The sequence below is a fragment of the Biomphalaria glabrata genome, chromosome 13 (assembly GCF_947242115.1).
Source record: "Biomphalaria glabrata chromosome 13, xgBioGlab47.1, whole genome shotgun sequence".
Lineage (NCBI taxonomy): Eukaryota > Metazoa > Mollusca > Gastropoda > Planorbidae > Biomphalaria > Biomphalaria glabrata.
Genome location: NC_074723.1, coordinates 28,223,267 through 28,247,345, shown reverse-complemented (window position 1 = coordinate 28,247,345; position 24,079 = coordinate 28,223,267). Strand labels below are relative to the sequence as shown.

The window sequence follows — 24,079 nt, the reverse complement described above, 5'->3', positions numbered from 1 at the left end:
ACAATTACCATAGCAAGTTCATTAACAATTTTCATTCTTCATTTGAAATTTGTGTACGCTAAGACAAAAAGTGTTCACTTTCAGAAGACCAAAAAGTAAATTTAGTATTTATTATTCAGGCAAACTTTGAATATTAAAAGAACTTTTTTTCCTTATAAAATGTGCCAGTCAGGCAGAACTAAACTAATTGCGTCTTTTTTTTTTCCTACACTGTCTGCTAAAATAAACATTCTTCTTCTTCTTCTTCTTGAAACTGTCAGGTAGAGTTGACCCTTCGGCTCTTGGAACTCTATGCCAGCAAAAGTGAACAAGAGCTTTCTCTCACCGGCCTGAATGAGAACAGTGTACACTGTTCTGTCTGACGGGTGGGTCAGACTCGCGGCAAGAGACCGCGTACACTAAGACCCTCGCCATTTTCCTTTTCTATACCAGGCTAACTGTGCGGGACACGCCATTTATGTAACGGCCCCTTGAGGAACAGCGCCTGGATTGTGACAAGGTTGTGGGAGCTTTTTTACAACTCCGCACAGTGCTATGAGGATGCTCTCGCACCCCCTTAGGCACCCCCAGGGGAGTCTTGTTTTGCTACCCTTTAGCCAAATCGTTTTCTCTTACGATCGTTTCCACTTGGGCGCCATTTTGAGGCAGGATAGCCAGGGAAAATAAACATAATAAGTTGTTGACTTCTTCTGTTTTTTCTTTGCTACTTAATACATTATGTTAGATAAAGAGAAACACAGATGATCATGGCTTGTATTGATCTATAAGTTCAAAAAAATTAAATCACATGATTGTCTTAATGTGAATGTGTTTACTCCATCTGATTTGGAAGAAGTTTAACAATATTGTAGAGATCTTGCTAAATCCTATGGCATATACATAACTTAATTGCTATCCACTCTGAAGCAACAGTCGTACAAACTCCAGCTATGTTACTGAAATTTCTTAAAAGCCAATAAGAAACTGCAACATTATTATAGATTACTTATTGATGACTAAAATAAATTTGCAAAATATTAAAATCAAATCAACTAGGGGTGTCAGTTAACATACGCATGATTATCAAGATTGAAGATAGAACGACCAAACGAAGCACATTAAGAGAATCTTTCACAGTTTCGTCTCAACTTTATCTTTGTAATCCATTTTGCAGGTTGAATATTTTTTAAACGTTACAACAATGCTACTCACAAGTACCTCAGGAACTGTGCCGTGTTTAGACCCTTGGGTCAGTTCATATGTCCAGATATTATGTCAGTGCTAAATATATATTGGGGGTCCTAAGGTATAGCTTGTGTTGCCTAGAGGTTAATCGTTTCTGGCTACACAGCAGTTCCACAAGCAGATCGCCCTCTGTCTTGGATATATATATGGCTCCTTATGTCTCGAAAGGCAATGAATGCGCCAGATGAGTCACTGGTTTTGGTTTTGGTAAATTCTGCCAAGTCACTGGTTTTCCTGGCTGGCTCTAATAGCACTAGATAGAGAATGCATATTCAACTCTTGGCCTAATTAAGGTTTAATAGCATTTTAGTTTTACGTTCCAATTTGATTTTTAAAAATTTCTTTTGATGAACCATAATATTTTGTTTGATTTTTAGTGATTTCATCAATATGGGAATTCCATTTTAATTTTTCATTTACTATTACGAGTTATGAAGCCGAGTGTATTTAACTGAAATTTTAAAACTATAAGAATGATAGATCAATATAGATTTTTATTTCAAACTTGGCTCATTACTGCTTATCCTATTTGTTTTATATTACAGGGATATATAAAGGCGTGAAACATTGTAACTGTGACGAACCGTTTTAGCTCACTCAAGGTATCACTCAGGTCTAAGCATTTAATTAATTTATTTGCACGCTATTAATAATCAATTTTACTAATTTACCCAATCAAGCGCTAAAAACACAGCCACCACCCCTTCAATCCAACCCTACCCCCTATGACAGCGATGTCACATTTTACTATCCCCACCTTGACACGTGTCACACTAGACTCTTGACAAGAGTACACTCCCCCCATCTATTGTGGCAAACATCCGTTGACCCCCCCCCCTTTCGGGAGCGGCTGGTCACTTCAAAGTGCCCATTCAACTCAATGCCTCGGGCAACGCTGTTCGTCTAGCACTAGCCATTATCAAGGTACAATCTCCCTTGATTTGGCCGAGCTCTGATAATCTCCCCTTCATAATCCACCTGACCACCTGGGCTGATTTCCTGGACTTTCAACTCGCGCCTTCGCGCAATGTCTACCTCCCGGAAACTCTCGTCACGGTCAAGCGTGGACCCCCTTTGTCAAAGACGTCAAATAGTCTAGACCACCTTTGCACCTATCTCCCGCCACTCACCCCCCCCCTTCTATCCACGTGTATATGGACAAACTTCATCGTCCGATCTCATTCACGCTGGAGACCCCACAGGGAGCACATCTATCTCTTGCTTGAGCTCTGGACTATTTTCATTCCCTTATTTCACTTTGGATTGGTGGTATGTAACTTAGTAAAGTGCTTGAGAACCATTTTACTTAGTAATGTATATATATATGTATTTGTGCATTTATTACTACATTATTTGTGTACTTATTTGTGCATTCTTATCATGGATAATGTAAGTAGATTACTGTATACTTATATTTTATATCATGACCTTTATGGCTAAATGTTCAAGCCATTTGGACTAGAATTTATTACCAATTCTTACCAGATGTATTTAGCTCTTTAACTATTATTAATTGAACTATGATATATTAGCTCTCGGCACGAGATTTCAATATGCTATCATTGATTAATTCCTTGGCAGGGAATTATCAAAACATTTTTGTAAACATGTCTTATTACTGAGTATGTATTTACTTATGCTCTATGTTTACTTATGTGAGAGCATGGGCGAGTATCAGACGTTGATCTCCCCTTCCCCTTTCATCTCATTTATGTTAGTGATGTATGTACTTGCTATTCACCGTGATTGGTGAGCGTCACTTATATTACTTATCATATATCACTTATTGCTGTGTGTTATTTCCCTTTATGGGATTCCCAATCATTATTGTTATCTCCCTTGATGAGACACTATATTCATTTGTTAGTTCCCTTTGATATTTATGAAACGAGCTTATAGTTTCCTTACATCAGTCTGAAGATGTCCTTCACGAAAAGGCATCTACCTCCCAGTGTTATCATTATGGCTAAACCGATGCACACATCATATCATTGCAGCTTTTATCTGTAGGCTACATCCGCCTGAAATCTTAGCAACCTAAAGCTGATAGCAGATTTGCTGGCACCAGATCTGTAGACATCAGTCCTACTCATCCTTCAAGAGTCCAAGTAACAACGCTAGCCACAGACTCGTCACTGGCTTGACTGATTGGTAGACGCAGCTTAGCTCTGCAACCATACAAGTTGGACTGCAACCGGAGCCTGGATCCACTACGCCAGCCCACCAGCAGACAGCATCAGTACCAGCCACACCCGTCTCACCAGTGCAGCACAGGACCAAAAGCTAAACAACCAGCCTAATGACACTCAGACCACTTGGTTCTAATATCTGATGATGATAGTCCTATATATGTAAATACGCTAGATCCCATACTAGCAACTGTACAGCATTTCACCCTTCATTATCTTATTTTGTATAATAAACTGTCCATAAGTTTACATCTAAATATAGTATTTGTTGCCTGCATTATAACGCTGTGCTTGTAGTTTATATGTGCAAGTAAGGATTCTCAAACTATAAAATCCCCTAGACACCCAAAACGGCCAAATCTTAATCCGACTTGTCACAGTAACATACATGTCAAAACTTGGACTTAATAATAATAATAAAACTTATAGGTTTTTTATAGCGCTACATTTATGCTTATAGCCTACTCAGAGCGCTATGGTCCAATCTCATTTGTGGACCAGTAGGGAAATAGAAGGTATCTGGTCTGCCCGAGTAGGGTGTCTAACCTCGAGGCCTTTTCATAGCCAAGCCAAGCCAAGTTCAAGCGTACTTAGCCTCTTGACTAAGCTTCATTTTAAAGCACAATTATTAACAACTATAACAAAAAATTTTTTGTTTGTTATAATTTCATCTCATAACTGTTTTACTTGTTTTGTTTTTCTATGACAGTGATCTTGCGAACATTCAAGGTACAATGTCAACACAAAGAAGACTTTATCATTCATTGGCTTTTAATGTTCTTTTGATCTATCAAGTGCATTGTTCATTGGTCAGATATATATTCCACCAAGACTTACAAGTGGCGGGATGTCCGACTAAACGTTACATGGGCGTGACTCACTTGGTCTGCGCCAGAAAGTGCCTGGAAGCAGAGAAATGCTCTTCATTTGTTTACATCCCAGAGACGGCGTTCTGCGAGATCTGCGCTGACGGCTACACAGTGACTGGGCTGACTTTCTTACCTGGGTCTGGCACGTACTTGTTAAGAAATGTGCAGGACTTCAACATTAAGTTACAGGACAGCAATAATGTAGAGAAGCAGTACATCTTTCCCGGAGACTTTTTACCCGGTGAATTGGTAGGTAGATATTTGTACTTACAAGATGAATTGGTAGGTAGATATTTGTACTTACAAGATGAATGAATGAATAGCGTTTTTTTTTTGTATCTCTTCCATCCGATATAATAAACTAATACAACTTACATTCTACAATGGTATCAAGAATTTACAAATATTACGTTAACTTTATACATACATCTTTTTAAGCGTAAGGGAATAGCTTACTTCTATTAATTGTGTGTAGTCTGTCTGTCCATCAGTCCATCTCTTACAATAAAATGTATTAGAAACTAGAAGACAAAAAGGAAAATCTGATTTTACCTTATTTTTAGGCTTGCAATGTTTAAGTGCAAGGGCTACCTTTTTTGTTTTCTAATTGCTAATCCTTCCCACCCCCCTTTTTTTTAACGTGAGGTAGAAATAAAAAAAGAGTGATATTTCTTGGTTACAACGGTCCGGCCCTGCTATTTTGTGATTACGTGTTCCCCCCCCCCCCTCCCCTCTTGTTTACTTGTGGACTATCCGCAGACATAAGAGAGGGATCTTTCCTTTACTTCTTCTCGTTTAAACTGTTGAGGGAAGAAGAGAATTGTGTATATAGATATTTTTAAAAAACTTAATGGGTTTTCCCAAAATCTATTTTTAGTAATTGTATCGATATAACAGTCGAAGGCAATTTATAGCCACGATCATAAGATGGTTTTAAGCACTTCATAAAAAAAACAAACTGATGGTGCTTAAAGAACACGCCAAAACAAATGTGTGTTTAGGAGGAGGGGTAGGGTTATAAAGCAAGCCGTGCAATAAGATGCAACATATAATTAAACTTCACTGTTTTGATGGGTGGAGTGGTGACATAAGGGGAAAAAGAGAAAAGAGATGTAGAGTTCACATGCCAGAAGTCTGTGTGTGTGGGGGGGGGGGAATCGAAAGTAACAAACTAGACCGAAATGAAAAGGGGGTTGTTGAAAAGCGGGCAGTTTGAAATTGCAAAATAATAATATTAATAATGGTGGCCAAAGTATTATGTGATTATTTACAGGGTGTAACAAGAAAAAAGTCAGTGTAAATAACACTAGAGCCTATTTGTTGAGTAGTGTGGGGGGGGGGGGATAGACGTGATGCTGGTATTTACGAGATGGTCAAATTCAGTGTAATAAAGTCAGGTACCTTGTTGAGTTGGGTGGACTCAGGGGCGCCCCAAGAATCCCAAAGTTCAAAATCATAATCGAGATTTAAACCAAGGTTCGGATGCCAAGCGCTTAATCACTCAGCAGCAGCGCTCCCACTACATTGTAATAGATTCTAGAATCAGCTGGCCAAAATAATGTATTAGGGAGCGTTTCACTTTATATCATTATAGAAATTGCTATAATTAAGAATAATGGGAGGGTCCATGGCAAAATAACCAATATATAGCCTGGGAACAAATCAGCAGTCAAAGCCAGTGGGTAATGCTTGGGAAGATATACAAATTGGCATGCAGCATACATGAAAAGAAAATAATTCTTTTTAACCATTATATATTTATTATGTTTAATTGGTGAATATTAGGAATAGTGAAATAATGGCTGCCTGGTCGTGTGGTATGCGCGGTAAGATTTTCGATCGGATGTCTTGATGGTCCATGGTTCATTCCCAGCTCGCTGCCATCCTCCGTCGTCTTGCGGGAGGTTAGGACTTCAAGTAGATCTTCTTAAAATCTGAAAGAATATTCAAAACAGGAAAAAAAATCATGTTTGTGTACTTGGTAAAACACTTTGTATCAAAACGTTTCTAGTAGATGGTCAAATGATTTGTTCTCAGAAATTAATTTGGCAACACCGTTTATAGAACTAACATGCATCAATTGAAATTGAGAAGTGTGAGTTGTTATTTTTTTTTTTTGAAATTTGAAGAAGTTACATAATTTATGTAAAGTTATCCAATACTTCGATATAGGACATTTTCACTTATAACTAAAATAAGTTGAACTTGAAAATTGCCAAGTAAATAAAAGTTGCAAAATAGAAACAGAGCAAAAAAAAAATGCAGAGACAATATCATACATTAAAAAAAAATAGCGACCAACACTTTCCAAAAAAAAGCAGGCTTATGTTTCAACAATGTTTGAAAATTTCCAATATCAGGAATCACCCTATTGTCTTCGATTCCAAAGAGTAAGGATGAGAACAGTCTTTGACTTGTTGACGTAAACCTAATAGGCAACTGCATAGTTTGATACGTTTAATGTAAAGTCGTCGCTATTCTACTTAAGGTTTCGTTGTCTTTGCCATTAGCAAGGGCTCTTCTTTAGGTCTCGAGTGATTTACCTAAGAGGTCTCCAGCTGTCTCTTTTAAAGACCATCCTCTGCCAGCGGCTTTTCTTTATGCCAGTGAGGGTGAAAATGTATCTGATTTGATGTATAGTACTTTTAGGGTGGGGGTGCGGAGGCCGAATGGTTAAGCGCTTGGCTTCCGTACCTGAGGTCCTGGATTCGAATCCCGGCGAAGACGGATTTTGAATTTCAAGTTTTTTAGGGCACCCCTGAGTCCACCCAACTCTAATGGATACCTGACTCTAGTTGGGGACAGTAAAGACGGTTGGTCGTTGTGCTGGCCACATAACACCCGGCTCATTAACCGTTGACCAAAGAAACAGATGACCTTAACATCAACTCCCCCCATAGATCGCAAGGTCTGAAAGGGTTAGGGAACTTTACTTTTTACATACTTACTTTAAGGGTGCGACTCTTTTAGGTGGTCCTCCTTTAAGCTCGTCAAAAAAGATCGATATTTACATAGGAAACCCCCCCCCATTCTGGAGAGCTGTCCAACTCAGCGCAACTGTCCATAGTTACTAATCGAAATGTTTTGTTATTATGTATTTTATAGTACTCTCTTCGCAATCACTCCGCGACATCGAGCAGTTTAACAACAGATAAAGTAGTTCAGAATTCTTGATTCAATGAGAGATCACACTATCAACAACGTTATCCATTTCTCTTTCTTTTCAGTTGTATCTCCGTGCTGTCCCACAAGGACTTATCAATTGGGGGTTCAGTGTCTATCAAAGTCCCTCAACCATAGTATTTCATTATAGACGAAGGACTGACGGAGTCTATTCCCCTGAATTTAACGTGGTCAATACTATGGTAAATAGTTTCTGGTGCTGTCAAATGCATATACCAAACCTCCAATATGCCAACAATGAACCGTTCGAGCTTCACGTCTTATTCCAATCCAGCAAAGTGTATTTCTATTTCAACAAGCAGTACGTACTTACATATGACAGTGGGGGAAACGCGGTCATGGAGACAGCGCGTTATCTTGGCCTCGTTGGAGAACTCTACGTCGAAGAGATAGCCATCTAACCAAGGGTGTTGCCAACCAAAAATATAGTGTAACTTTGTCCTACGCACCGCCAGCATCATGGTGTTACAGGTACACACTAAGTTTCGCTGTACTTTAGACAGGACCAGAGGCGTAGCTAGGGTGGGGGAGGGAGTGGAAGAATCCCCGGGGTCCCCCAAATGAGTGTTGTTTTTTTTTACATTCATGATTAAACATTACGCAAAATGCAGGGATTACAAAGAGATCAAGGCCCCCCCCCCCCCGTGCCCTCAAATAATGGCAAATTTTTATCTACGCCACTAAACAGGACAAAAAGAAAATGTTTTGGTGATAGTGGTTCCCACCAAAATAGAAAAAAAAAAGCTTTAGAATTAGTTCCAGAAGATGACTCGTTTTTTATATCTATTCAACTGATACCTTAATGGAACCTGCAGCCATTTGGGTAGGCTCTTAAGCCTGGGCATGGATCTCGAAAACGGCTCTAACGATTTTCCAAGAAATTTGACAGTTGCTGTATAAAAAGAACTGCTAGTTTGTTGGCCACACTTGGAAAACTCTATATAGTTTGACATAACTTTGTTTAAGTATAAAAAGATCTACAAGTCAAATTGACTATAGAAAATATTGATCTTAAAAGTAGAGGCCAACGTTTTGGTGTATTTTCATATGTACAGAAACATTTCACGCATTGTTTTGTAAGTCTAGAGTTCAAGGCCTATCATTAGAATAGTATAAATATACATTAGCTTTACTGGCTTTTTCTAGCGGGGATTGAGCGTGGGGTGAAGCAAAAATGTTCATTTGTATTATATAATATTCCCAAGTAATTAAGAGCTTAATAATTGTTCTATAACTTATATAAAGGAGGTATTATCTTTTTTAGAAAAGTATTTTAAAAAATATTTTTACTGTTTTACAGTTATACGTTTTTTTAATTGTTATTTTTATTTGGTAAAACTGAAAAGCTGTCCTTTCTGCAACCCAAAAACTAGAATAGGCACCCAGAACAGCACTGTAAATGGGTTTATTGGTCTCTGTATTGAGATTTTATCATAAAATATAAGTTTAACTTTATTATGTAACAGTACAATTTTAACATGTCTTGAATTTATCTTTTGCTCACTTTTTCTTCAAGATACAATTTTATCTGCATTCTTCAAAATAATAAAATTTGAAATGAAAAATGTAGTACTAAACACCAATATCACCATATGCTTGCAGATTGAGAAACTTTATATAAACGCTTTAGTATGAATTTTTCATCCGTAACACTGGAAGAGAACATTTGATGACACAGAAAACATGAAAAAGATAACGCTGTCTGAATCATTTATGTATTGTGTCTCTAGTTTTTGTGGTTCGAAAATGAAATGAACTATTTTTCTTATCTTATAAGTTGCAGACGTTACTTCAAAACAATAATAATAATTACGTCCTACGCATTTCATGTGACAATCTAATGTGTTAATCTTGGACTTAAGTCTGCTAAGTATTTGTTTTTCCATTCTGACTCAATCAACCTATTCCATTATCTAATGAAAATATGAAAAATAGTGCATTTGTACGATTTGTTTGTCAAATGTTTGACATGTTTCGGATGTTTCAGAGTTGAAGACAATTTACTTCCTAGTTCGAAACTTTCGCTAGACAACAGAGGATGGGAGCAGGCAGGGTATGAACCCGGGACCATCTAGTTGTCCGAACGACAGTCAAGTGCATACCGCTAGACCAGGCAGACATTCTGTCCTAGAATATAGAATAAGAAATGAGCCTCAATCTTTGTGTCTGAGTATTGTATTAAGTTTTGTTTATCTTTTTCTAAATCATTCTTTAGTGTCTATGTACTATTGCTGCTTTACTTTAGATTCTTGTGTCCTGAAGTGTCTCTAAGTTTAGGGATTTAACCATGATTGAACTAATGATGCTACTCGAATCAAATTGGGAAATCGTCTGTTAGAAATCTCTTTGCTCTACTTTCCATTTGTTCCAGTTTCTTTGTTTCCTTGACCTAAGTGACTCCCAGATAAAAGATGCATATTTAAATGTTGGCCTAATTAAGGTTAATTAAGTTAATTTTTTTCCAATTTGATTTTTAAAATTTCTTTTAATAAACCAAAATATTTTGTTCGATTTTTAATTATTTCATCAATATGGGGATTTCATGTTTATTTTTATTTGCTATTACACCTAGAGATATTTAGATATTTATGTAATTGGAGGCGCGGTGGCTGAGCGATAAACCGAGGTCCCGGGTTCGAATCCTGGTGAAGACCTGGATTTTAACTTCTAGATCTTTGGGTGCCTCTGAGTTCATCCAGCTCTGATGGGTTAATGGCATTAGTTGGGGAAAATTAAAGACAGTTGGTCGTTGTGCTGGCTACATGATAACGTTAACCGTGGGCCACAGAAACAAGATTTTTACATCATCTGCCCTATAGATGGCAAGGCCTAAAAGGGGGACTAGTCAGTGTAACTGGTGAACCATGAATAAAATAGTTTTTATTTGTTCTAGGTTGTTGTTGTTTTTTTTACTATTAAAAACTGACGTTTTTCTGGGTGGAAAGACATGTTCCTATTCTTTATTGTAAACTTTCAGTATCTTGTGTTTGTTTTTATCGTTCTATATATTATGCAATCGTCTGCAAATAATCTGACTTTTTTTACTGAACTAGTACCAATTGGTAGGTTATTTATGTAAATTAGAATCAGTAGTGGGCCTAAAACTGTTTCTTAAAGTACAACTGAGTTCATCATTACTGGTGTCATATTAAAGATATTTATTTTATTATTACAGTTTGCTGTCTTCCTAATACAAAATCCTGAATTCATTGTTGTAATGAACAATTAAAGTCAAAGTAGTTTAGTTTTTTTTAAGCAAGCTATGGTGGTGAACATTTTCAAATGCCTTAGAAAAGCCTTATTCTTCTTCTAGCCAGCTTTTTGCTCTAAGCTGTGATATTACCAAGATTAGATCTAGTTGGTGTCAATGATTGGAGCGAGGATGTCGCCATGATACGCTGTGGTTTGGTCTTGAAACAGGTATTAGTGACACAGAGGGAGTGTAGTGACACAGAGGGAGTGTAGTGAGCAGACCTCGAGGAGCTTTTGTCCATTTTCATTTTTTTCCAACACCAAAACGTCCAAAATGTCAAGGCGGGTTTTACAAGTTTATCTAGGAGTTTACTCATTAAATCGGGTTCCCTACCTCAACAGACTAGTGCAATAACCAACGAGCAAAAGCATACCAAGTTGCGTGATAACTAAACATGAAAAAATGGTCATTAAAAACTGAACAGTGAATAACTGATCAAAATTGTGCAACAAGAACAATATTTAAAAATAAGCTAATTACCAATAAACAATATATTTTGAGCATATGCCATCAATGAATCATGGATATCTAAATATTGCATTGGCAATTATACAAATAACACACCTCATACGCGCACACTCCAGTTCGACCCTACTGATCAGCAGCTTCTAATACTATGATACAACTCTTGAAACTGTCACGGCTCCAAGGGCGAACTCAAGACTACACTTTTCACCATAGCCCCAAGCCTAACACCCTGAAACTAAAGAAAACCTAGATCTAGGGATGCCGCTACATCGCAAAGTTTTTCATTAGCGACACCCGTACCGCAAGATCAACCTACTTACTACATGTATATACTTACGTACCGTTAAAACGGGGAAACAGTGACACTGTAGCGTAACCAGATTCTACAGCTAAAAAGCTCTCTCCGCTACAAAGGCAATACGGGAACTAAGCGTGACGTAAACGCACACACAATATTCTTGACACCAAAAACACGCCCAATACAAACTATTTCCTATAAAAAAAAAACACAGCTATTGAACACGAAAAGAAAAATTCACGCGCACACGACACAGTATAGCTCTGCCACGCAGAGTTGTCGGATCAAACGCGTGCAATGCGGTCGCCGAGGTTGGTAAATGTTCAGTATCAGCTCTGAGAGCAGACGAAAGGTAGTCATAGAACATGTCTTTAGCCTCTGGTGTAGAACTCAAAGTAGGAGCATAGACACTTATCAAAGTCACGTGTCCAATAGATATAATAAGGCGTAGTGATAGGAGTCTTTCTGAGTCTTTGCACTTCAGTTCTACTGTGTTCAGCAGTGTCTTCTTAACTACGAAACCAACGCCATGTTCCCTTACTTCACTTTCTGTTTTGCCTTGCCAGAAAAAAGATTTAGTCTTTCTCTATGATTAAACCAAGTGTCAACTAAACGAGTTTCTTATAGGGCAGCTATGTCTACTTTTAGCCTGGACAGTTCATCATTTATTGATGCGGATTGTCTGGCATCTCTTATGTCGATAAGTTTTCATGTATACCAGTTTGTAAAGTACGCACATTCCATGTGCCCAGTTTAAGAGTTAAACTCCTTTTATTTTTCTTCAAGTCGACTGGTACATTGGCTTTGTGCCTGCGTTTCTGATTGTGTCCTATCGTTGTTAACCCAAACAAGAAAGACAGCCATGACAGGACAGCACCTTTTGACTGGGGTTACCCTGCTTAAAGCTGTCCATTTGAGATCCTATGATCCCTCCCACAGACAAAAGTGGCTCCTGTCACTCTGCTCAAGGTCAATTGAGCATTTGAGCTTTGTCTACATTAACATAACAAAAAAACATGTTACATCTAAAGCTTTAGTACACAGAATGACAAAACAACTACACACATAGTTAAGATCACGACACGAAATATGGTCAGTACAGTCTAAACAATGTAAACAAACACTAGGGGCGACTTTCAAATAAATAAACTCCGGGCACTCTGCTCAAGGTCAGTTGAGCATTAGAGCATTTGAGCTTAAAACTGCAACCTTCTGTGTTTGGACGACGCCAAAGGCGAAGCCGTAGTGGCCTATCCAGTTTTTGGGTTAGGACTTTGAATAAGCGTCTGGCTGAAGAAAAACAGGTCGCCCCCACCTCTGTTACATAGATGTAACAAAACAGTGAACATTGTTACTGACCATACGGACGACAGAGCCGCACTAGATGGAGAGAGACGGTGACTAAGAAAGCTCTGGAAGAAAAGTGTGCGATACGAACCAATGGCTGACTCCTCTACCACCAAAGCGAAAGCCCACTCATCCTGCGATATCTGTGGACGGAATGCCTCTCCGAAATTGGGCTCCACAGTCACGTCAAAAAGTGTTCGAGACGAACCTCTACGACTGAAGGAGGCGAACTTTCTTTCCTGAAGCCAGCTGGTGCATTGTGAAGTGAGCTGGTGCATTGTGAAGTGAGGTTGTACTTTCAAGCCACCAACAAAGTCGATTATTGATCATTTTTCTGCCATTTTGCCAAAGTTTGATGTTAGAGATATTGGCATAGAAAAATCTAAAAAAAAAATGGCATCTATTTGTTCACCATTGTATAATCCCTTTAAAAAAATTAATTAGTGGTAACAGTTCAGTTTTACATGACCCATATTTTTTAAAACCACATTGGTATGGAGTAAGGACATTATGCTTATATAAGTGACTTATGATGTTGCTACATATTATGTGTTATAGTATATTAAATGTGATGCTGGTGATTGATATTAATCTGTAGTTTTCCAGGATCAAATTTTTCTACTTTTTTCAAATAGGAGAGTGACATTAGTATCTTATTATCTTCTAATGACTAGTGAATACACACTACGTTTGTCCATATGCTAATCTAGAAATTACGTTAAATAGAGCTTTATAATATGCTACATCATTATTGTATTTAATCAAAAAAAGTAATGTGATCATAATACAATACTCAGTAAATATCTATTAAGCAGTCTTTGTTTCTTTTAAGTCGTTCATACATATTGCTAAATATTATTTAATTTCTAGAAGGCCTAAAGATTAGCAGATTGTTTTTGGATCAATGATTCTGTTCAAAAGATTAGCTAAGAAAGATCAAAGTCGACAAATCCATTTCATAGTTGAAATATCTATTAAAAAATTACAGTAAAAAAGATTAATATTTGTTCGATGGATTGTGACATTTTGTATGTATATATTTTGTTTATATAGATGCTGATAATAACGACCAACTAAACTAGGTCAAGGACGCTAAACAAAACTTCAGTGCTGCAGCTACAAAACGAAGCAAAGACAATTTCAAACAAAGCGTATCAATACTTGCTTTATCTAGTCCACGAGATACGTCAAAAAGTTATTTACTTATAGACGACATCATTCAATAACTACATCTACATTAGGACTTGTGAAACAATGAAATATGCGAAATAATATTTTCTACAAAACAGTATGTTTGAAAAATAAGATCGTCGGAATTGTACACTTTTACATAATGTTACTTAGCAATCTTTGAAACTATTCGAGACTTAAACAGTTTCAAAGTCACACCGAGCGGAAGCGTGTAATGACACATTATTTGTATTTCAATGGTTGAATGTTTGCATCACATGGTCGTGGCATAAACGGAGTGGGTGAGACATAAATCCAAGTGTGCGAGAGAAGATGGTTGATCTCAAATAGGCAAAAGGAAAAAGATGGTAAAAGTAATTAAAGAGACGCAACGATAGTTTGGGATCTTGAACGACGGTAGTAGGTATGTTTAATTAAATTGTAATTTTACATTCAAAAAGTGTGTATATTATTAAAGTGATTATTTATTTATATTTTTCATTGCTAAGGAATCTACGTTTTTAGTTTATAACTTACATTAGTATATTCTGCATCACGATATTCCTATTATTCCTATTCAGTGTTCGTAAAATCAAGAAACATATCATATCAACTGGCACTCTAAAAATATCATAACAAAATGAAACACACTATTTCGTTTTTTGGTGTCATGATTTTAAACTTTGAATACTTAGGGCATTCATCCAATAATAATTGTTCACGACTATAGCTCCACCTTAGGACGGTTGGAGCCCGTTAGGGTTAAGCAGGGTTAGGCGTAGGGCTAGCTACCCTACCCTGTAGAAAAAAACACTAGCTACAGAAACACCAAACAGCAAATCAACAGAAGTCACGGACCTGGGAGAGGATGGATCTCCAGCTGGAAAGTTTATGACTATGAAAGACAGAGTTATCTGGAAGCTGACAGGCCGAAGACCATCATGTCTACCAGGACCACCACCACCAGCGGTAAATGGAGTGTCCGGACCGTGTATGAGACTGGGAAGAAAGAAGAAGAAGGTGGACTACCATCCTATGTGACAGACCACAGAGGAACATCCTCATCATAATAGGCGATCTCAATGCTAAGGTTGGCAATAACAACAGAGGATATAAGTAGATCATGGGAAAACATGGATTAGGTGAGATGAAAGAAAATTGGAGAGAGATTTTCAGACATGTATGCCACAAGCAACTTAGTGATTGGAGGAACTGTCTTCCCACACAAACGAATACACAAAGCAACATGGATATCACCAGACCTATCTACAGAGGACCAAATAGAACATATCACCAGACCTTCAACAGAGAACCAAATAGACCATATCACCAGACCTATCAACAGAGAACCAAATAGACCATATCACCAGACCTATCAACAGAGAACCAAATAGACCATATCACCAGACATATCAACAGAGAACCAAATAGACCATATCACCAGACCTATCAACAGAGAACCAAATAGACCATATCACCAGACCTATCAACAGAGAACCAAATAGACCATATCTCCAGACCTATCAACAGAGAAGAACATTGTTCAAAATAAAGGCATGCAACAATACACCCATTACAATCCAAGGTGATGTACTGGAAGAGGTATTCATTAATAACTGCCTGAGGAAAATCCTTATGATTCGCTGGTCAGACAAGATCTCCAATGCGAAACTGTGGCGAAAAAACAAAGCAGCAGCCCAATGAAGTAGATATCCTTCAGAGACGCTGAAGATAAATAGGTCACACTTTGAAAGCCTGCATCCAACATAACAAGGCAAGCCCTAACCTGGAACCCCCAAGGAAAGAGGAAGAGGGGACGGCCCAAGAATACATTGCGCCGTGATTTAGAAGCAGATGCTAAGCAGACAGGTAAGACGTGGGGACAGTTGGAGAGATACGCACATAACAGAGATGCCTGAAGGAAGCTGGTTGGTGGCCTATGCCCCACAAAGGACCACAGGCAGAAATGAGATGAGATGAAAGATGCTATATTAATTATGTAACAAAAATACTTTTTAAAAATGAATCTGTCACTTATATTTATCTTATGATAAAATATGTAAAATATGTTCTTAGTGGAGAATAAAATAATCGAATTTGTTGAAGAAGTTTTAAGTATGTCAGAAATAGAGTTTAGCTAGATCAGATGTAGACTATTCTTAGCATAATTTATGCCTATATCATGATGATGATGTAAATGTAGACAGATCCTCCTGCGCTGTTATGTTCCTCAAACTGAAGTCTTGCATGGAGTAGCCGTTTGAAACTTAGACTTTTTACTTCTTCTTGATGCATGCACTCTTCACTAAAACAGAAGAAAAAGATTTTTTGCTTTGAAAAGACTTCACTTAATTTATAAATATTTCTTAAACAATGGTACTACTATCGATATTAATGGATCAATGAGACAAATATGGATTATAAATACAGTGAAAATATTACAGTTTTTTTTATCCTTAAAAAACTAAACTATTTTGCGCCTCCCTTTGTAAGTATCGAAAGAGTAGGGGGGGGGGGGGCCTGACACGATGTCCCTAATAATAACATAGAACAAAGGAGAAATTACAAATGTATAGATTGCAGAGGGATCAATAGAATGCAAGAACTGTCATCAACACACTGAAACATTCTAGCACGGAGATTACATCTGATCAAATGCGAGCGGAAATCTATCGTAGAATGCACGAACTTTTATTATATAGATTAAGAAACAAAGAAACAAAGAAGTAATAAATGTACGAGAAAATTTATTTTTAAATACTAGTCGACCGGCGGCGTAGCATACGCCGCAATTTTGCAGGGCCGGCCTGCAACCCATGCGACCGCAGTTGGCCCCGCACTTTCATAGGGCCCGCTCTAATTCAATGTGTAGAAATTATTAAATTAAACCATTTTATAACTTAAAACAGATTTCCCGCTCCCTCCTGTCGATTTACCAGGAGCTCCTGGAAATCTCCCGAAATCGCAAAATATACGTAAAAGTTCTTAAAATATACGGAAATATATACACGAAAATTGCCATTTTGGGTGTCATTCAATATGGAAAACGCCAATCTTACGCGCGACATTATGCATCAGCCGTAATTGTGTAATCTGGTGAAAGAAACTTCACGCGCCTCAAACTAATGAAGAATTACTTGAGGTCAACAATTCTCAAAGATAGATTAAAACATTTGGTAATTCTTGCTATTGGGCGTGATCTATGTAGGAAACAGATTTATTATGATATACTGTATGACTTTGCTACACGCAAGGCTCGTAAAGTAATTCTGTACTTAGTAAAGAATGAATAAAATGCATAGACGAATTCATTTTCTAATACAAACTCTTAAATTTAATTTATTATCCGCTTCCCTATTCAAACTTGGCCCCGCGAAATCCGTTTCGCATAGGGCCCCACAATGGGTATGTCCGGCCCTGCTATTTGCATGTATATACATAGTAGATTACTTAGATTAGTTCCTATTCCAAACCTCCTGTTGGACAGTCCATCGCGCAGCCAGTCATTCGTAGTGTGAACACTACTCTTGTTTTCTCGTGGACTATCCACAGAGTGATCTTTCCTTTACTTCTCGACAAAACTCTTGAGGGAAGAAGAGAATTATATATATAGATTGTATTTGACACTGTCTGGCTGGTTAGTGTATTGGCTAAAGTATTTGAAGTTTGCTGGCTGGTAATTGGCTCGAGCAGGTTTGGGCCCACGAAATGTAAAACAAGCAACGTTTTTTTCATAAATTTAAAAAGCGATTACGGTGACATTTACATTGACCCCCCCCCCCCCAGCTTTCTCAACTGATCCTGATAAGTGATAGGATCATAGCGTAGTGAGAAAGTGATAGGATCATAGCGAGAAAGCTAAAAGCATGAAATAGCGCTACACAAAATCAATTGGTACAAATATTTCTAATAACACAGTTTTATTATTGTTAGTTTAGACTTAAAGGATATCAGTTTATTGTTGTCAGCTTAGATCAGGAATGTCAAACATAACTGCAGAGTAAGGTGGTACGTGTCATTTCTCTGCTGTAATTGATACTTTGTAAAGTGTTATTCATTTGGAACATGGAGATGTACTCATGTTTGATGATATTGCTATGTGTAACTTTGTGGCTAGATTAGCCAGGATATATTTGATTATTCAACTTATCGTCTGCTGATACCTGCATTTATTTAGTGTGCTTAGAGAGTTATGTTGTTATGTAAGTTATTCAAGTTATTCGCGATAGCAGTAGTAAACTAGTACAAGAAGAGAAACCACACCCATGAACGCCAGAGAACCTATACATTCTACTCATAAGACTCAACAAATTGAGTTACAATACTGTTAAATTATTAAGCGAGAAAAAAGAGATAACAAGCTACTTGAATTAAAAAATAGTTTTTGAACAACGAGAATGTGTCTGCAGTAAAAGGCAGCTAAGTTTTGTCTAGCTTTATTGCTTAAGTGCAAGCCATGGCAAATCATTTAGTGATGGGGATTTTCTTAGGAGAGTGTTATTAGAGCTGCCGAAGTAATTTGTCCAGAAAAAATGAAAGTATTCAATTAGGAACACTCTGGCAGATGGAATACATGTCAGTCAGCTTGCGTGAACAATTAAAGAACAAAATAGCTGCTTTTGAATTCATTTCATTGGCTTTCGATGAATTAACTGATGAAGCGGGTGTAACACAGTTGGCTATATTCATAAGGGCATGGAACAGGAATTTTGAGATAATTGAGGAACTACTTGAGCTCTGTTCCATGCATAACACCAGAACAAGCGAGGATGTTTTTGAGAAATTACAGAGGAAGATATTGTAGTACATTTTACCTTTGCTAAAGCTATCTAGTCTTGCAACTAATGGCGCACCAACCACGAAATGAAATGGTGTTGATGCAAGGATGCTTACAAAACTAAAAGGAGACTGATGCTAATTTTAAATTTCATTTACCAAGAAGCATTATGCGCAAAGCAAAAGCAATAACAGTTCCAACATGTGCTAAGACCAGTTTCAGTCGCTATGACTTTTGTTCGTCCACGCGGGGTAAATCAACGCCAAGTTTCAATGTTTTTTATGACATTGGACACGGATTTGTGTTCTCTACTACACAGAGGTCCGCTGGCTCTCCTGTCTAAAAGTATTGAAGAGATTTTTGCACTGCGTGAGGAAATTGTATTGCTTCTGAACATGAAAGATGAACCTGTTGAACATTTCCAAAATGACAAAATGTGTTCAAGATTTTTCATTTTGAAATTAAATAATGTTTAATCTATTTGTCAAATTGTTGTAAAATGTAAAATGTTTTCCATGTTTCGGATGTTCCATCAGAGATGAAGATAAATGACTTCCTAACCCAAACCTCCCGCAGGACGACGGGGATGGGAGGGTGCAAGGTTTGAGCCCCGGGTCATCTATAAGTCCGAATGACAGTCCAGCGCGAAAACCGCAACCATCTAAATTAGATTTGACCGATTAATCTTCTAGATTTTTATATTCACTTGCACTCAACTTTATTTGTTTAGTTGTCACGGAAAATTGATTCTGAACTTTGAACCCAGAAATCCCCTCCCCGGCTCATATTGATTATATGTTAAGAGAGTGCTATAGAAATTCTTACAAAACTTGTTCATTAACTTTCAACCTCAGTTTATTGAGCCTTTATACAAGACAAGGAAGCAAATAATTGTTATAAACAGGTTACGTTTTTAACGATCAACCTAGCATCATTTTCTAGCATGTGAATTAGTGTATTTGTTATTTTAGGGCCCGCTATCTTAACTTTTCTCCCTTTCTCTCTGGAAAACCAATTTTGCACATCGTAATTTTCTGTGACATAGACTTTTGATTTGATTTAGAAAGATGAACACACACATGAAACTCCGGAACACACACGCACTTATATTTTGGGCCAGTTATATTAGTAGACCTTTCACTTTTCTGCTTTACCCCCGCCAAAAAAAAAAATGCTATTCCTTCATACACTCTGTTACTTGTTCTTCGTCTTCTCAATGCAAGCGATGCACAGAATTAGACACTGTATAAATTTCTTTATACTGTTACAATGCAAGCGATACACATTATTAGACACTGTATACATTTCTTTATACTGTTACAATGCAAGCGATACACATTATTAGACACTGTATACATTTCTTTATACTGTTACAATGCAAGCGATGCACAGAATTAGACACTGTATACATTTCTTTATACTGTTACAATGCAAGCGATACACATTATTAGACACTGTATACATTTCTTCATACTGTTACGATACTCTCTCTCTCCTAATCAGGATTTCTGTAAACACTGCTCAATACACAGCACATCAACAGGTCAAGAACTTGACAAGAAGAGTTCCTAATAATCAATTCTAGACTATTGGCAATACAATCAACTGACTGCAAATGTCAAAGTCACCGTACTGTCTCTATCTCTTCCTGGACTGGTACGTTCACTTAATGACTCCGCCAGGACGAACTTCATGGCCCCGGTCTCCTCGCAGTCCTGTCTTGAACTCCACTGCCTTACAAACTCTGTCTCTGGTCCACGCAGGCTTATGATCAGATGACCATAACAGGAGTCAAATTTGCGTGCAAAGTTCATATCAGTACTGTCCCTTGTCCATCGATATAGCACGCTAAACTGTATTACTGGCCTGTCTCACATGTGTCAGCTGATCGTAAACAGTTAATCCTATCACGCCGCCAATAGGGCTACCACAATACCATCAGTTTAAGGCCTAGAGGAAAAAAAAAGGATTTTCCGAAGGTCCTATTTAAATTCCACATTAGCGTTCCCCTTTCTACATTTAGTTTGGTATTTTTTCTCTTAAAAAAAGAAATATCAATAGGGTTTGTTGCTGAACATAAAAATTATATATGTGTCAGACGCGAATAGCCCAATTTTTCTGTAAAAGAAATTACAAAAGTCATTTCTCTATAGAAGAAGTTACGAAGGCTATATAATTTACAACCACAGACCTATATATACTACGATAAATATAGATTTTTGATTTCTAGTTACAATTTATTTAGGTAGGTGCTGATTTACTACTACATACCAAGTAATAGAGTTTAGAAAAACCCAGGTTCGTTTCTATTAGCTAACACCGAATATCATATCTCCATTAGTATATTTAGATCTATAATAAAATTCTAGTTTAGATCTATATATAAAAATCGAATAGATCTAGTAATAGTATAGATTCTATCTTGAGACTAAATTGCCGAGTCTAGCCTATGCTATGCCTATAGTCAGTTTTTATTAGAATAAATTTTAGATATTACTAAAGACTAAAGTTTATTAATTAATAGATTATTAGATATAGACATATGACATAGATCTAATAATACTGTAATACATTTACCATACTCTATACTTAATCAACTAGACTAGAGATCTATCTATAGATCTATCTATTATCTAGTCAATCTAGATCTATAAAATATTCATTATAATACTTCTACTTATTTATAAAGTTAGTAGGCCTACTTAGATTTAGATGATTAGATCTATTATAGTTTATTAATAGATTTACTTTTCAATGCCTAGACCTAATAATAAAATTGCTATTGATATCTAATGACTGATTTTTTTTAAAATAGTAATAGGCCTACTAGATCTAGGGCTAGACTCTACTTAAATTTAGTCTAAAATAATGACTGTCTAAGATTCTAGATGATTGAGACTTTCACATGTAGATGTTGTTAATAATACGACATGTCGGCTGAAAGTAAGCAGTATACAAAGTATACATATATAAAGTGATTCTTTTTTATAAAAAATAAAAAATAGGTGCCGGTACTCAGTGATAGATTGCCTAACTTTAAACTACTAATAAATTAACAATTAACGTTGATAAGTAATATTTTTTCCCGACATTGAAAAAAAGTGCCGGTACCCCGTATCGATGGGTACCGTAAGAAAAATATATGTATATCTCAATCTTCTTTCATTAAGCTTTTTTTTGCGGAGTTATTGCTACTTAATACATTAATACCGAATCGATTTATATAGGGCCTAAGTATACAAGCAGGATTTCGAGCAATGGATACATTTATTTTTTAAATACAAAGTTGTATGGAAGAGGCAATATAGGCCTATTAGTTGTTTGAAGTTTGTACCTTTTTAATTTCAGGCTAAAAATATCAAAGCCTACATTTTTACACTCATTTCTAAACAATTGGAAGAGATGGACTGACACAGAGTGTAGCTTCTGTACATCTGCAAAAACACAGACTTTCAAAACTATTAAAAGAAAAATTTAAGAAACTAGAACAGACACAAAATAAACAGTGACATTCATAACAAAATAATATTCAAAATTGATTACAGTAACACATTTTTAGCTAATCATTTACAGTTTAAAATCACTAAAAAAATTTTCAACAATTATTTTGTGTATGAAATTGTGTATCGGAAAATACCGGGTACTTGAAATAAGCTAGTCCTAAAAAAACAAAGATCTTGGGTAAAATACTCATCAAATAAAGTACTGTAAATGTGTAGTTTAACGCGCTAGTTTCAGAACTTTTCTTTTTATAGCCTCTATCGGGTTTGATCCCAACTACCCGTATTTTTGTGCAGAATTTTTTTCTCTATCAGGCACACTTAAAATTATAGCATAATAATGTCAGTTTAATTTAAAGAGAGAACTGAAAAATGCAAAGATATATAAGGAAAAAAGCCACTTCCGGCCCAATACTTTTTATTAAAAGAAACGAAACGGACTAGTCCAACAAACCCTATTTGGTTTTATTTACTGTAATCCTTATGTTACCACTTTTGAAAGCATCGGAATGACAATAAATCTATATTTCTTTAATGCTATTAAGATTATTTCTTTTGGCAGGACAATAGATCTATATTTCTTTAATGCTATTAAGATTATTTCTTTTGGCAGGACAATAGATCTATATTTCTTTAATGCTATTAAGATTATTTCTTTTGGCAGGACAATAGATCTATATTTCTTTAATGCTATTAAGATTATTTCTTTTGGCAGGACAATAGATCTATATTTCTTTAATGCTATTAAGATTATTTCTTTTGGCAGGACAATAGATCTATATTTCTTTAATGCTATTAAGATTATTTCTTTTGGCAGGACAATAGATCTATATTTCTTTAATGCTATTAAGATTATTTCTTTTGGCAGGACAATAGATCTATATTTCTTTAATGCTATTAAGATTATTTCTTTTGGCATTGTTTCAAAGTACCATTGCTTGCTTTGTCTCTCTCTCTCTCTCTCTCTCTATCTATCTCTCCATCTTTCTCTCTATAAAAAAAATCCTCTGGATCTATCTATAATGCTATTCGGGTTGGTTTTGTTTTTATTTAGACTACGTCTAAAAGGAAGCGGAAATGACGTAAGGCATACTAAAAGTAAGTAGACTTAATGAAAAAGAAAAAAAGGCTTTAATAATACAGAATTGTGATTTGTTTAAAAATGTTTCGGGGAAATGTTGAAAATGAAATAAAAAAGGATTTGATAAAGAGCTTGCAATTTTTCGACAACTTGTGAATCTGTCAAAACCAGTTTTTAGCGGCCCCCGAAAGGGAAAAAGACGCTATTAGTTTTGTGCGAAATGTCTGTCCGTCTGTCCCGTTTAGATCTCGTAAACTAGAAAAGATATTAAAAATCGGACATCACAATACTTTAGACCATTCAAAGTTCTGATGCAACGGCTACTTTTTTTTTCTGAAAGCGAAAAATTTAAATTTTAAAATCAGTTATGCAAGTATTTTTTTAAAGAGAAAAAGCTAATTATTATGCATTATAAGTTAGACCTAATTTAAAACGAATAGTAATCTTATAAGCTTCATTTTCCTAAACATTTTCTTTATTACGAAATTAAAAAAAAAAAAAAAGATATTTTTTGGAGGATTCGAATAAGAGATTGATTCTGTAGATTACTTATGTTTCTGTGGTTTATTTTGTGATTCTGTGGATTTTTGTGTGTTACTGTTTAGAGTGGACGGCGCGAGGGTTGTGTAGTAAAGTACTGTGTAGTTTGTAGTGTAGTTATCGTCTCTTTTCTGTCTCTGTACTTGTGATAAACCTTTGTAAAAATGTCAGTTAAGACAT

General features: G+C 36.4%; 1 protein-coding gene across 3 annotated transcripts in view; it reads right to left on the bottom strand.

Annotated features, from left to right (window-relative positions):
- Positions 1–6,053: 6,053 nt before the first annotated feature.
- Positions 6,054–24,079, bottom strand: part of LOC106073707 (uncharacterized) — an 82,067-nt gene continuing 64,041 nt past the window's right edge. The window contains exons 9-10 of one of the 3 annotated variants that reach the window (XR_008774417.1): positions 15,337–16,306; positions 8,206–15,263 (exon numbers count right to left, since the gene is read on the bottom strand). The gene's annotated coding sequence lies outside the window, so the exon portion shown is untranslated. Of the gene's footprint in view, positions 6,217–8,205; positions 16,307–24,079 lie in introns of those variants that run through there. The other 2 variants (XM_056008338.1, XM_056008337.1) reach the window with 2 other exon arrangements.